The sequence below is a fragment of the Ovis canadensis genome, chromosome 2 (genome assembly GCF_042477335.2).
Source record: "Ovis canadensis isolate MfBH-ARS-UI-01 breed Bighorn chromosome 2, ARS-UI_OviCan_v2, whole genome shotgun sequence".
NCBI lineage: Eukaryota > Metazoa > Chordata > Mammalia > Artiodactyla > Bovidae > Ovis > Ovis canadensis.
This window is the reverse complement of record NC_091246.1, coordinates 84628385-84642882: the sequence shown is the minus strand read 5'-3', so window position 1 is coordinate 84642882 and position 14498 is coordinate 84628385. Positions and strand designations below refer to the sequence as shown.

General features: G+C 38.4%; 1 protein-coding gene across 6 annotated transcripts in view; it reads right to left on the bottom strand.

The window, feature by feature from the left end:
* CCDC171 (coiled-coil domain containing 171) overlaps nucleotides 1-14498 on the bottom strand; it is a 345827-nt gene that overhangs the window by 208553 nt on the left and 122776 nt on the right. The window lies entirely within an intron of this gene.

The following is a 14498-nucleotide window of genomic DNA, read 5'->3' as shown; positions in this document are numbered from 1 at the left end:
AGTCAAATAATATATTTGATCAAGAAACAAATGGGCATTTTAATCCGTCTTTAAAAAAAGAGAGCCTTTTGCTAACAACCATTTCTTTTTCTTTCCAAGATCTATGTTCTAAAATATCAAAAAAACACATATGACAGAGCAACAGTGGGCCAAACAGCCTAGATCCAATGTGCACAGGTTTTTAATCCTCTTATGTGGAAGCTTTGCATAAAGTAGAACACATAAGTTTTAAAATATTTTGTAAATTTCTTGTACATTCTCACATACATACACAGATTCAAAACAAGAAAATTTCTTCTATTCCTCAGTAACAATTATTTCCTATTTTTAAACAGAAATCACACCAGCATTAGAGGATTTTCTATATGTAAAAAGACAACTTTTTGTCAGAATAGCAAAGGATTAAATAAATAATACAACACACACCATCTGACTATCTGCCACTTACTAGATGAGAAGGGACTGATTCTCAGAATACACTCTCTTACTTCAGTTTCTTCTTTCCCAAGACAGAAGGCTGCACAAAGCACAGTGTCAGTGCTGGGGAAAAAATGCTAATTGTGGGGTGGGCCTCCGCAGCTCTCTGGTCCTTTTTTCCTCATCAAAGTACATATAATTCAAAACTTAATATGGAACACAAAGAAATTTTAACTGCAGGCACTTGATTTTAATCTAGAAATAGACTAGAAAATAAACTCACTCTCCATGAAATCTTATGTCTAATCATTAAAGAATTACTGAAGCAAATTTTTAGAAGATAACAGATGTCAACTTTTTTACTGATTCATTTATCATTCAATAAACATTTATCGATTACTCACTAAATTCCATGTGCTAGGAAAACAGACAAATAAATCAATGATTGTGGTATAACATGATGGTGGAGCTATGCTAGATTGCCAGAAATGCATAAAAGGGTAGAGAGGCAGCCGGAAACAGACAGTCCTGGGATAACGAGAAATTAAAACACACCTAGAAACTGATAAAAATCTAGAATATATGACAAAAATACTCCTCTCTATATAGAGAAAACAGGAACACAATGGAATTTTTGGAAAACAGAATTAAGAGGCTATAGACTTACACAGCCCATTTTCATTTTAGGCTACCTGGTAGAAGCAGCTGATATCTAAAACATAAAAGAACTCCTACAACCCAACAACAACAAACAACTCGATTAAAAAAAATGGGCAGACATCTGAATACACGTTTTTTCCCGAGTATGCATGAAAACGGCCAACAGGCACATGAAAAGATGTTCAACATTGCTAATTATCAGGGAAACGCACATTAAAGCCGCAATGAAATATCATCTCGTTACCTAACCAGGTCCGACTGCCCGAAGTGCAGCGAGCCAAATGGCGAGACAGAGGTCTGCAGCAGAGAAAGGGTTTATTCACGAGGCAGCCAAGAGAAGAGATGGGAGAACAAATCTAACATCCACCTCCCCAAAGGCCACGGGCTGGAGACGGTCCTGGGTAAAGCTGAGGTGTGGGGAGCATGAAAAGTGGTAACTGGAGATAAGAAAAAGCTGAGGTATCATCAGTCTGCACAGGCGCAACCAAGCTACGTGCTTCTCCATGGGACGCACGTTCTGAGGGTGGAGTTTTTGGTCTTCTGACGTCAAGAGGTCACTGAGTGTACATTCAAGCATGCCCATTGGAGGGATGGTGATCCCGCCAGTCCTAACCAGCTCAGACTCTAACTGGACACAGCTGACTCCAAGTTCCTGAAAAACCAACTCAGGCAAACATCTTTTAGGCTACATGATGCGTAGAGGACAATTCAAAGGAAGCTTGATCAATGAAGGCAGGTTACAGTTAATTATTTATTAGGCAATTTACAGTTTAATTGAGCTAGCTGGTGACTATCCTTGGTCTCAATCTCATGCCCATTAGAATGGCTATTATCAAAAAGATAACAAATAAGTATTGCTGAAGATGTGGAGGAAAAGGGAATTCACGCGCTATTGGTAAGAATGTAAACTGGTGCAATCACTATGGAAAACAGTACAGAAATTACTCAAAAAATAAGTATATAACTACCATATGATCCAGCTATTTCACTTTTCCATATAAATCGCAATATGGAACAACTCACTTGAAAAGATATCTTGTTGCATTGCACCCTGCAAGTCTTAAAGTCGCCCAGCCTTGACACTAAAGAGCCTGGAGACAGTGACAGAGACACCAATGGTTTGCTGCAGCAGTCCCCAAACTTTTTGGCACCACAGACCAGTTTCATGGAAGACAATTTTTCCATGGACAGAGAGTTGGGGAAGATGGTTTTTGGATGAGTCAAGCACATTACAATTATTCTGCACTTTATGTCTAATCTAAATGCTGCTGCTGATCTGACCAGCAGGTACCAGTCTTCAGCTTGGAAGTTAGGGACCCTTGATTGATTGGATAGAGGGATCTTACACAAAGGGTCCTGGAGTGACACCCCACCATGTGTGGCAGATGCTGGGCAGGACGTGGGAACAGTCTTTGCTACTCAGGGGAGGAGGCGGCTACCACTTATAGAGGGAATTGACATCAGCTGGGCGCATCAGTTTCCAGGAGCTAATTAAGCCTGATAATTAAGAGAACTGGATATTCATGTGAGTGAAGCAGGGACTGGTCAAACAGGGGATGTACCGAGAGCAAGAGAACAGCCATCGTGAGTGGCTGGACCGTACATATGTTCATCCCTATGTTTATCGCAGCACTATATACAAGAGTCAACATATGCAAACAACCTAAGTGCCCATTAACAGAGGAACAGACAAGGAAGATGTGGTCTATACATACAATGCAATACTATTAAACCGTAAAAAAAGGATGAAAACTAGCCATTTTCAACAACAGGGATGGACCTTGAAGGTACTATGCTAAATGAAATAAGTCTGACAGAGAAAGACAAACACCATGATTTCACTCATATGGAATACAAAACACAAATAAAACCAAAAACAATGAAAAAACCAAGCCAAAGCAAACACAGATCCAGAGGACAGAGTAGTGATTACCAGAGGAAAAGGGTCTGGGGAGGACAAAATGGTTAAAAAGGGGCCAACTGTATGGTGCTGCATGGAAACCAGACTGGTGGAAGTGGGCATGCTATAGTGTATCCAGAAGTTGCATTAAAATGTACACGTGAAACTTAAATGTACACGCGAAACTTCCCTGGTGGCTCAGAGGTTAAAGCGTCTGCCTCCAATGCAGGAGACCTGGGTTCGATCCCTGGGTCGGGAAGATCCTCTGGAGAAGGAAATGGCAATCCACTCCAGTATTCTTGCCTGGAGAATCCCATGGACGGAGAAGCCTAGTAGGTTACAGTCCACAGGGTCGCAAAGAGTCGGACACGACTGAGTGACTTCACCTTCACCTCCATTTTTTAAAAGAAGACATTGTTAAAAGAATACAGGTAAAGTCTACACGTAAGTAAAAAAGCAATCTCTAAAGACTATTTAATTGTCACATATTGTCCTAAGTCATTCTTGGTTTGAGTAATTATAATCAAGATAACAAATATTAATGGTTATCAAAACAATCAACTGGGACAATATTGAACTAAATAACTAGAATTAGCAAAGTGAGATATTTGAATTAAGGATTTAAATGAAGTACTTAAATTTTTAAAGCTCTTACTGACAAATGTTAGATTAAGAAAACCACACAATATTAATGCTGCTACTGCTGTTGCTAAGTCACTTCAGTCGTGTCCAACTCTGTGCAACCCTGCAGATGGCAGCCCACCAGGCTCTGCTGTCCCTGGGATTCTCCAGGCAAGAACACTAGAGTAGGTTGCCATTTCCTTCTCCACTGTGTGAATAAATACTAAAAGTTTTAATTATTTTTTAACAATTATATTCCCTCATTCCTGGTAGCTCTACTGAAATCCACAATTACAGATCTGACTGCCCATCAGCCCACCGGTCCCCAACCTTTTTGGCATCAGGCACTGGTTTCATGGAAGACAATTTTTCCATGGACAGCAGGGGCAGGGGCAGAGATGGTTCAGTCCGCAATACAAGCAATGGGGAGTGATGAGAAGTAGTGATGAGAAGCTTTGTTCACTTACCAACCTGCTCCTCACCTTCTGCTGCACAGTTAGTCCATGGCCCGGGATTTAGGGATCTCTGCAATAGGCATCTTCCCTTAGATACCTCATAACCATCTCAAGTACTGCTGTTTTTCCTATTAAATCTGTTTATAATGTTCAATTTCTAAATCATGTCCAACTCTGACACCATGGATTGTAGCCCGCCAGGCTTCTTTTCTGTCCATGAGATTTCCCAGACAAGAATACTGGAGTGGGTTGCCATTTCCTCCTCCAGGGGATCTTCCTGACCCAGGGGTCAAACTCGCATCTCCTGCATTGGCAGGTGGATGCTTCACCACTAAGCTACCTGGGAAGCCCCATGTGTGCGTGCGAATACTCAGTCGTTAAGTCCTGTCCAACTCTTTGAAGCCCTATAGACTACAGTCTGCCAAGCTCCTCTGAATTCTGGAATGGGTTGCCATTTTCTCTTCCAAGGGACCTTCCTGACCCAGGGATCAAACACAAGCCTCCTATGTCTCCTGCACAGCAGGCAAATTCTATACAAATGCACCAACTGGGAAGGCCTCTGTTATTTTGTTCAGTCACTCAGTCATATCCGACTCTGCCAGCCCACAGACTGCAGGACGCCAGATACCCCTGTCCCTCACGATATCCCAGAGTTTGCTCAAACTTATGTCCACTGAGCCGATGATGCCATCCAGCCATCTCGTCCTCTGTTGCCCCCTTCTCCCTGCCCTCAGACTTTCACAGCATCGGGTCTTTTAGAATGAATCAGCTCTTCACATCAGCTGGCCAAAGTATTGCAGTTTCAGCTTCAGCATCAGTCCTTCCAATGACTATTCAGGACTGATTTCCTTTAGGATGGACTGGTTGGATCTCCTTGCAGTCCAAGGGACTCTCTAGAGTCTTCTCAAGCACCACAATTTGAAAGCATCAATTCTTCGGGGCTCAGCCTTCTTTATGGTCCAACTCTCAGGTGGAGATAGTGGTAAAGAGCCCACCTGCCAATGCAGGAAATGTAAGAAAATCAGGTTCAATCCCTGGGTTGGAAAAATACCCTGGAGTAGGAAATGGCAATCCACTCCACTATTCTTGCCTGGAAAATCCTATGGACAGAGGAGCCTGGCGGTCTACCGTCCACAGAAGCACAAAGAGTTGGACACTACTGGAGCAACTTAGCATGCATGCATGCTCATGCTCATATCCACACATGACTACTAAAAAAACCATAGCTTTGACTATATGCACCTTTGTCACAAAGTGATGTCTCTGCTTTTTAATACACTGTCTAGGTTTGTCATAGCTTTTCTCTCATAGAGCAAGTGTCTTAATTTCAAGGTTGCAGTCACTGTCCACAGTGATTTTGGAGCCCAAGAAAAGAAAGTCTGTCACTGTTTCCATATTTTTCCCCATCTATTTGTCATGAAGTGATGGAACTGGATGACATTTTCTTAGTTTTTTGGATGTTGAGTTTTAAGCCAGCTTTTTCACTCTCTTCTTTCACCTCCAAGAGGCTCTTTAGTTCCTCTTCACTTTCTGTCATTAGTGTGGTGCAATCTGCATATCTGAAGTTATTGATATTTGTCCCAGCAATCTTGGTTCTAGCTTGTGATTCATCCAGCCCGGCATTTTGCATGATGTACTCTGAATAGAAGTTAAATAAGCAGGGAGACAATATACAACCTTGATGTACTCCTTTACCAATTTTGAACCAGTCTGTTGTTCCATGTCTGGTTCTAACTGTTGCTTCTTGACCTGCATAGAGGTTTCTCGGGAGACAGGAAAGGTGGTCTGGTATTCCCATCTCTTTAAGAATTTTCCAGTTTGTTGTGATCCACACAGTCAAAGGCTGCAGCGTAGTCAGTGAATCAGAAGTATATGTTTTTTTCTGGAATTCCCTTGCTTTTTCTATGATCGAACAGATGTTGGCAATTTGATCTCTGGTTCCTCTGCCTTTTCTAAATCCAGTTTGTACATGTAGAAATTCTCAGCTCATGTACTGCTGAAAACCAGCTTGAAGGATGCTGAGCATGACCTTGCTAGCATGTGAAATGAATGCAACTGTGCAGTAGCTTGAGCATTCTTTGGCATTGCCCTTCTTTGGGACTGGAATGAAAACTGACCTTTTGCAGTCATGTGGCCACTGCTGAGTTTTCCAAATTTGCTGGCATACTGAGTACACCATTTTAACAGCATTATCTTTTAGGATTTGAAATAGCTCAGCTGAAATTCCATCACCTCCACTAGCTTTGTTTATAGTAATACTTCCTAAGGCCCACTTGACTTCACACTCCAGGAAGCCCTGGGAAGCCCTAAAACATGTTTATAATAGCCTTCTTTATATCAATAAATTGAACAAACATCTGCCCAATTTTTCAAGTCAAAAACTTTGTAATCAGTCTTAATCCTCCTTCTTTCACCTTATCCTCTCCATTCCCAAATCAAAACCATCCACAAGCACAAGAGGGCTTTTCTACAAAATACATCCTCATTCATCTCCACTGCTACCACCTTAATTCTAATGATCATCAGCACTAACTACTCACCCCCAAACTTCAAAGCTAGTTTCATGTCGAACTGGGTCAATCCAATCCTACTGCTGGAACTCTATCTTTACTGAGCCAAGGTCTCCCCTTCAAGTCACAACACCTCCACATGCCTTCTGCAAAGACATCGCCATTTCCCAGGATCCTCAACTGGAAGGAAAAAGGCTATGGGCTGCTCTTCTGCTATCCAGACATGAACCTTACTATGCCTTTTCACAATTTATCCATGGTCTCCAGCACCACCAGGTGCTGACTTCCCTAATGCTATGCAAGTTCTAACCATATCCTGAACCCATTTCAGGGTCTATCTATTCCATGACACCTATTACTATCAGTCCTATTCATGTTGACCTTGACCTTCTCTGAACATAATTAAACTACGAGACACTTAATTTCTACACTGCTACTTACTTGTTTCATGTGTGTTTATTTCTCTCCCTCAAATGCAATAGAGTTTTAGTTCCTAAAGGCCAGGGATTATTTACTCCAGTGCCTGTCACAATGCTTTATACCCTTCAAGTATTTAATAAGTATTAAATAAATTAAATAATCCTTTATAAAATGTTCCCTGGTGCTTAGAACAGCACTTTACCCATAATAAGCACTGAGTAAATAGCCAGTGAATAAAAACTTTACAAATATAAAGCAAAGAAAAAAATAATCAAAAAATATATAATTTCTAAATATAATTTGGACCTTATAACATGTCAAAATTTTGTTTTAAATTAATTCTGATATCCCAGGGGGACCTTCAGAGATATTACATTATTTACCATGAATTCTTCTTGAATAACAAAGCTTGTTTGAGGGTAAGGCTGGAAATTACTATAAGAGCAAATATGCCTTAAAAAAGAAAACTGGTGTTCTTTCAAAGAAGATTACAGACTAATATTTTTCAAACAAACATAAGGAACATCACCTTCAGACAGAACAAAAGCATTCCTAGTACTGAGATAATCTGCTCCTCAGTGTGTTAATTTCAAAAATAATATTCACAAATTCCCCCTCAAAATATCTTTAGAAAGTTTAACAACCTGAAATTTTTATAGACTTTATATCTTCTACACAGATTTTTTTGACATGCCAAAAATTCTATCTAATTTCACTAGTTTTCCATGACTCTGATAAATTCAAAGTGCACTGAAAATGAAGGGAACAGGACAGCTTCTTCCCTTAATGAATTATGCACTCACTTCCTGAAATACAGGAGCTTTAAGGGACATCTATTGGCTTCCAGCAACCCATGAACTTTGAGACCTTGGGCCAGAAATCAGACACTTCCCTGTGCAGTAAAACTTTTTTTTATCACTTTTACTTGCTGGGTTCTCATTCTTTATGTCGGCAAAAAGATAAATTGCAAACTGGACAGTCAGTGACAAATAGACATCAAAGGACTTCATTTTAAAAGGTTTTATTTTTATGTTACCTATATTTCTTATACAATGGTAGCTTTTTTAAAATAATAAACATAACTCTGCCTGTTTTTCCTACAATGTAAATGTTTCTCTGTTAAAAAATAAAGTACATTTTGTGGAGAAACTGGAGTCTTCAATACATTGTCAATGGAAATGTTGAGATGGTGTGAACAGACTTTTGAAAAAGTTTGGCAGTTCTTCAAAAAGTTTAATACAAAGTTACCACACAAGCCAGCAATTTCATTATCTGGTCTTCCATATATATACTGAAATCCCATAATAGTTATTTACTTACCTTAAAAACACTATCTTCATTTTGGAAGTTTCAGTTCAGTTCAGTTCAGTCACTCAGTCCTGTCTGACTCTTTGCGACCTGATGGACTGTAGCACACCAGGCCTCCCTATCCATCACCAACTCCCAGAGTTTACTCAAGCTCATGTCCACTGAGTCGGTGATGCCATCCAACCATCTTATCCTCTGTCCTCCCATTCTCCTCCTACCTTCAATCTTTCTCAGCATTAGGGTCTTTAGTCAGTTCTTTGCATCAGGTTGCCAAAGTATTAGAGTTTCAACTTCAGCATCAGTCCTTCCAATGAATATTCAGGATTGATTTCCTTTAGGATGGATTGGTTGGATCTCCCTGCAGTCCAAGAGACTCTCAAGAGTATTCACCAACACCACAGTTCAAAAGCATCAATTCTTTGGTGCTCAGCTTTCTTTACAGTCCAACTCTCACATCCATACATGACTACTGGAAAAACCATAGCTTTGACTAGACAGACCTTTGTTGGCAAAGTAATGTCTCTGCTTTTTAATATGCTGTCTAGGTTGGTCATAGCTTTTCTTCTAAGGAGCAAGCGTCTTTTAATTTCATTTGGAAGTTTAGCACGTCAAAAATAATAGGTGTCAAAAACGGTACATGCCTGTGTGTATTCTCTAGTTTTAAGGCAATACAAATTATAAAACTATCCAAAGAGATAAGTCAAACCCTCAAAAGAAAAAGAGTTCTCTTCATCATTTGACTGAAAATAAACTGTCAATACAGGCAAAATGCTTGATTTAATGATTGTTAAAAGATATTACCTCAGACTGCTAGAAAGTTAGCATGACCTCTAAGATCAGATCTGTCTCACGCCTCCCTTCTTTATGGGCTTTCAGATCCTGAAAACAAAGCCCACGTGGCTCTAGTCTCCTCTATGAAGGCTTCAAACTTTAACCACCTTCTCTTCTGAGTCGATAGCACTCTTTTGGCAAGTAATTACATACAACCTCAGGATAAACCTTCTATTATTTAATTTTTCACATGTTTCTATAGTGCCTCTCCAACTAAATCTGACACTTTTTGAGGAAATAAGTATCTCACAGCATGAAACAGAGTGTTCCATAAATCTTATACATAACATTTATTCAATTAATAATTATATTCTGTAAAGTTATTTTGCTATTTTTACCTACGGTAGTAATTTTGCAATACAGTATGCTAAAATTTCAGTCTCTCTGAAAAAAGAAATCTGAGAAAAACGAGACCAAGAACTATCAGCTTTGATTAACAGTGTGGCCCTGGTTAGCTTTTTCATACATTATCATGTTTAATTACTAAATAAACAAGATTCACTCAGAAAAGTGAGTTCAGGAAATATGAAACTGAGCTGTCACTAGACCTGTTTTCGGATATTACTTCATATACAAAACTAGCATGTTCCTAAACGAAAGTGTTTGTGAAGTAAAGTTGCTCAGTAGTGTCCGACTCTTTGCTACCTGGTTGCTAAAAACAACTTCTAAAACAATTATTTGAAAAGTAGTCAGAGAACTTTCCTATGTTTCATTAGAGGTGCCCAATCATAACAGTGTGTACCAAACTGTGTCTTACTCTTTGTGAATCATGTCTCCCTATCATCATCAATATAAACAAGCTACACTTTTACCTCTGAATATTTTTGGAATTCAATTTAAAAGTAAAAAAATTAACATCTAACAACACTTTTATGAGTAACTTATTTCTAGCCAAATGTACTCTTTATAATGTGATGGAAGAGAAATAAAATGCAATATACTATGATGAACCTGAATTTCTTTGATTTTTGTTCTTCAATTTAAACTCACTTGACTTTACTAAGGGTTTCCCTGATAGCTCAGCTGGTAAAGAATCTGCCTGCAATGCAGGAAACCCTGGTTCAATTCCTGGGTCAGGAAGATCCGCTCGAGAAGGGATAGGCTACCCACTCCAGTATTCTTGGGCTTCCCTTGTGGCTCAGCTGGTAAAGAATCCACCTGCAATGTGGGAGACCTAGGTTCCATCCCTAGGTTGGGAAGATCCTCTGGAGAAGGGGACTTTACTAAACTGTCACATAAACTAGAAGTGTTTAAAATAAACATCATATCAAGGGTTAACCATACTTAACTGACAGTGAAAAATCTTTAGTTTTAGAAAGGAAGTTCTTGCTCCAGTAATTTCATCTTTTCAGATAGAAAAGAAACAAGAATATAAATACTAAAATTACAAAAGCAAAGTCAGTAAAGCAATGTATCATGGCACTCAGTCCTGATGCTTCAGTAGGCAAAGATGTTTGAGATATATTTATATATGATGGCCCAAAGTTATTTAAATTCACAAATTACCCAACCATGTAGCTAGCACATTTTAACTAATACTAAAACCATGCGAGAGCTTCCCAGGTGGCACTAAGAACCCTCCTGCCAACGCAAGAGACATAAGAGACACAGGTTCAATCCCTGGGTCAGGAAGGGCACAGCCACCCACTCTAGTATTCTGGCCTGGAGAATTCCACGGACAGAGGAGCCTAGCAGGCTACAGTCCATAGGGTTGCAGACTCGGACACAACGGAAACAACTTAAGAAAGTGAAAGTCACTCTGTCTTGTCTGACTCTTTGCCACCCTATGGACTCTAGCCCACGAGGCTCCTCTGTCCATGGAATTCTTCAGGCAAGAATACTGGAGTGGGCAGCCATTCCCTCCTCCAGGGGATCTTCCCAACCCAGGGATCAAACCCAGGTTCCCCACATTGCAGGTGGAAGCAACTTAGCACGTATGCAAAAACATGCTAAAACCAAGCTTCCTACTCTAATTTTATTACCTAATAGCATTCCCACTACCTGCTTTAAAGCTTAAACATCCGAAAGTCTTGCAAATTATTCCACATTTTTTCAAATAAAAGCTATTCATATCCAAAAACTGCTTTTTATTAAACTACCTGTCTTTTACTAACCACTTCTTTACAGTAACCAAACACTAAACAGAGACTCTTTGGATAAGTCATTTATTTTCCAGCAGATGGTATCTATTAATGGCTATGTTCTCCTGACATATAACATTCTCTATAACCCATAATCCTATGCAAAACTGTGGATTTTTCCTTCTCATGTCCTTATCAACGTAATTTTTGAGGTTTAAATAATATAAAATGAAAATATCTTTATCTGCATTGCAGCTTGGGGAAAAAAGCAGAGATATAGAATTAATCATAGGAAAATATCCCAAAATGAAATTTACAGATACTGTAATATGCAATATAATATTAGTTTGCCAAATATAAACCCAAATTAAATGCTGCTGTGTATCCAATTATATTTTATGAAAATTCAAATACTGTACATAAATAATACAGACAAATGCCACTATATAATATTAATGTACATTCAGTAATAATGAAAATGATACTTTCAATTTGCATATTCAGGGATCAAAGCCATATGTTACACATTCTTCAGGAAAAAAGTCTGCAGTGAGAGCTGCTCCTAAAACATCAGCATTTGTGATGCTGATTTCTTTACTTGAGAAAGTGAATTGCTATGCCTTCCTGCAGATTTATAAAGGAAATGAGTTCACAACACTGATAGGATAGTTTGAAATCAAGAATTTTGTTCTTTTCTCTCTGGGTTCCTTTGACTGTTAGGGGTCTTTTGTGGTTCCACACACTTTTTAGGCTCATTTCTCTTATTTCTATGAAGAATTCCTTTGATATTTTGATGGGGATTGAACTGAACCTATAGATCGTTTTGGGTAGTATGGTCATTTTAACAATATTAATTCTTCTGATCCATGAACAAGGGATGTGTCTCTCTTTGTTTGTATCTATTTCTTTCTGCAAAGTCTTGTCATTTTTATTGTCCAGATCTTTTACTTTTCCAGTTAAGTTATTCCTAAATATTTTATTGTTTCTGATGCTACTGTGAATGGGAGCACTTTATTTTTCCAAGGCTTCTTCATTAGTGTAAAGGAATGTCAGATTTCTATAAGCTGATTTTGTAACCTGCCACTTTACTAAAATCATCTATTACAATTAATTACATCAATTACATGTAATTACTTAATTACAATAGCTTTTGATTGACTCTTTGGGATTTCCTATATGTAAGATCATAGCATCAGCAAGCTATAGTGATAAAAACAATATGGCATTGGCACTAAAACAGACTTCTAGACCAATGGAACAGAATAGACAGTCAAGAATCAAATCCCACCCTATATGGTCAACTAATATTCAACAAGGGAATCAAGAAATCTAATGAGAAAAGGATAGTCTATTCAGCAAATGGTGCTGGAAAAATTGGAGAAACACGTACAGAACAATGAAACTAGACTCTTTTTCTCATACCTCTCACAAAAATTAACTCAAAATGGATCCAAGACTTAAACATAAGACCTAATACCATAAAACTCCTAAAGAAAACATAGAGATGAAGCCCAAAGATATCTGTCTTGGGAATGATTTTTTTTGGATATGACATCAAAAGCACAAGCAAGACAAATAACAATCAACAAATGGGACTATATCAAATTCAAAAGCTCCTGCACTGCAAAATAAACAATTAACAAAATGAGGTGATTACCAACGGACTGGAAGAAAATTTTTACGAATCATGTATCAGAAGAGGGGTTAATATTCAAAATACATAAAGAATTAATAACAACTTAATAACCAAAAAAATAGTTTTAAATGGGCATAAGAACTAAATAGACATTTTTCCAAACAGGACATCAAAATGGTCAACAGACACATGAGAAAATGCTCAACATCACTAATCATCAGGGAAAGACAAGTAAAAACCAAATGAGATATCACCTCATACCTGTTAAGACAGCTATCATCAAGAAGACAAGAGACAACAGGGGACAGTGAGGGCATGGTGGAAAAGAAACCCTTACACACTGCTGGAAAAGAAGGTAAGTTAGTCCAGCCACCGTGGAAAACAATATGACGGTGCCTCAACAACTTAAAACTAGACCTGCCATCCAGGAATTCTGCTTCTCAGAACATACCCAAGGAAATGAAAACAGTAATTCAGTGAGATATATGCACTCCCATGTTTACCATAGCACTATTCACAATAGCCAAAATATGGAAACCACCCAAAAGACCATCAACAAATGAATGGGTAAAAAAGATTTACTTACAGAATGTAACATTTTTCACCCATGAAAAAGGAATACATCCTGCCATTGGTGACAGCATGAATGAATCTTGAACATACTGTGTTAAGCAAGACAAGACAGACAAAGACAAGCACTGCTCAACATCACTTATATGCAGAATCTAAAGAGATCAAACGTGTAAAAAAAAAACAACAACGTACAAGAGAACTCCCAACAGACTGTCAGCTGATTTCTCAACAGAAACTCTACAAGCCACAATGGAAAAGGCATAATATATTTAAAGTGATGAAAGGGAAGAACCAACAACCAAGAATACTCTACCCAGCAAGACTCTCCTTCAGATTTGATGGAGAAATCAAAATCTTTCCAGACAAGCAAAAATTAAGAGAATTCAGCACCACCAAACCAGCTTTACAACAAATGCTAAAGGAACTTCTCTAGGCAGGAAACACAAGTGAAGGAAAAGACCTACAGAAAATGAACCAGAAACAATTAAGATACAGGTAACAGGCTCATGCTGTGTGCTGTGCTCAGTCACTCAGTCATGTCCGACTCTTTGTGACTCCATGGACTGTAGCCTGCCAAGCTTCTCTGTCCATGGAATTCTCCAGGCAAGTAGCCAGTCATTTCTCCAGGAGATATTCCTGACTCAGGGATCAAACCCAGATCTCCACATTGCAGGCAGAGTCTTTACCATCTGATTAGATGTCATATATTTTCACTGAACAAAGACAATAATATGGTGCTGTAAGCATATAATGTAATAAATATTACAAAGGCAACCATATCACAATACATTAATATATCAAAGTAATATGATGTATACCTTAAATTTATACCACATTGCATGTCAAATTTATCCCATTTTTTTAAAGTGATAGGAAATGAAGAAAATTGGAAGGTTCACACTACCTGATTTCAAGACTAACCAAAAAATACAAAAATCAAACCAGTGTGATAATGAAAAAAGAACAGACATATAAATAAATGGAATAGATGAGAAAGTCTAAATAATAGACTTGGACAAATGCAACCCACTGATTTCTGACAAAGATACAAAGGCAATTCAATAGAAAAAGGATAGCCTTTAAAGA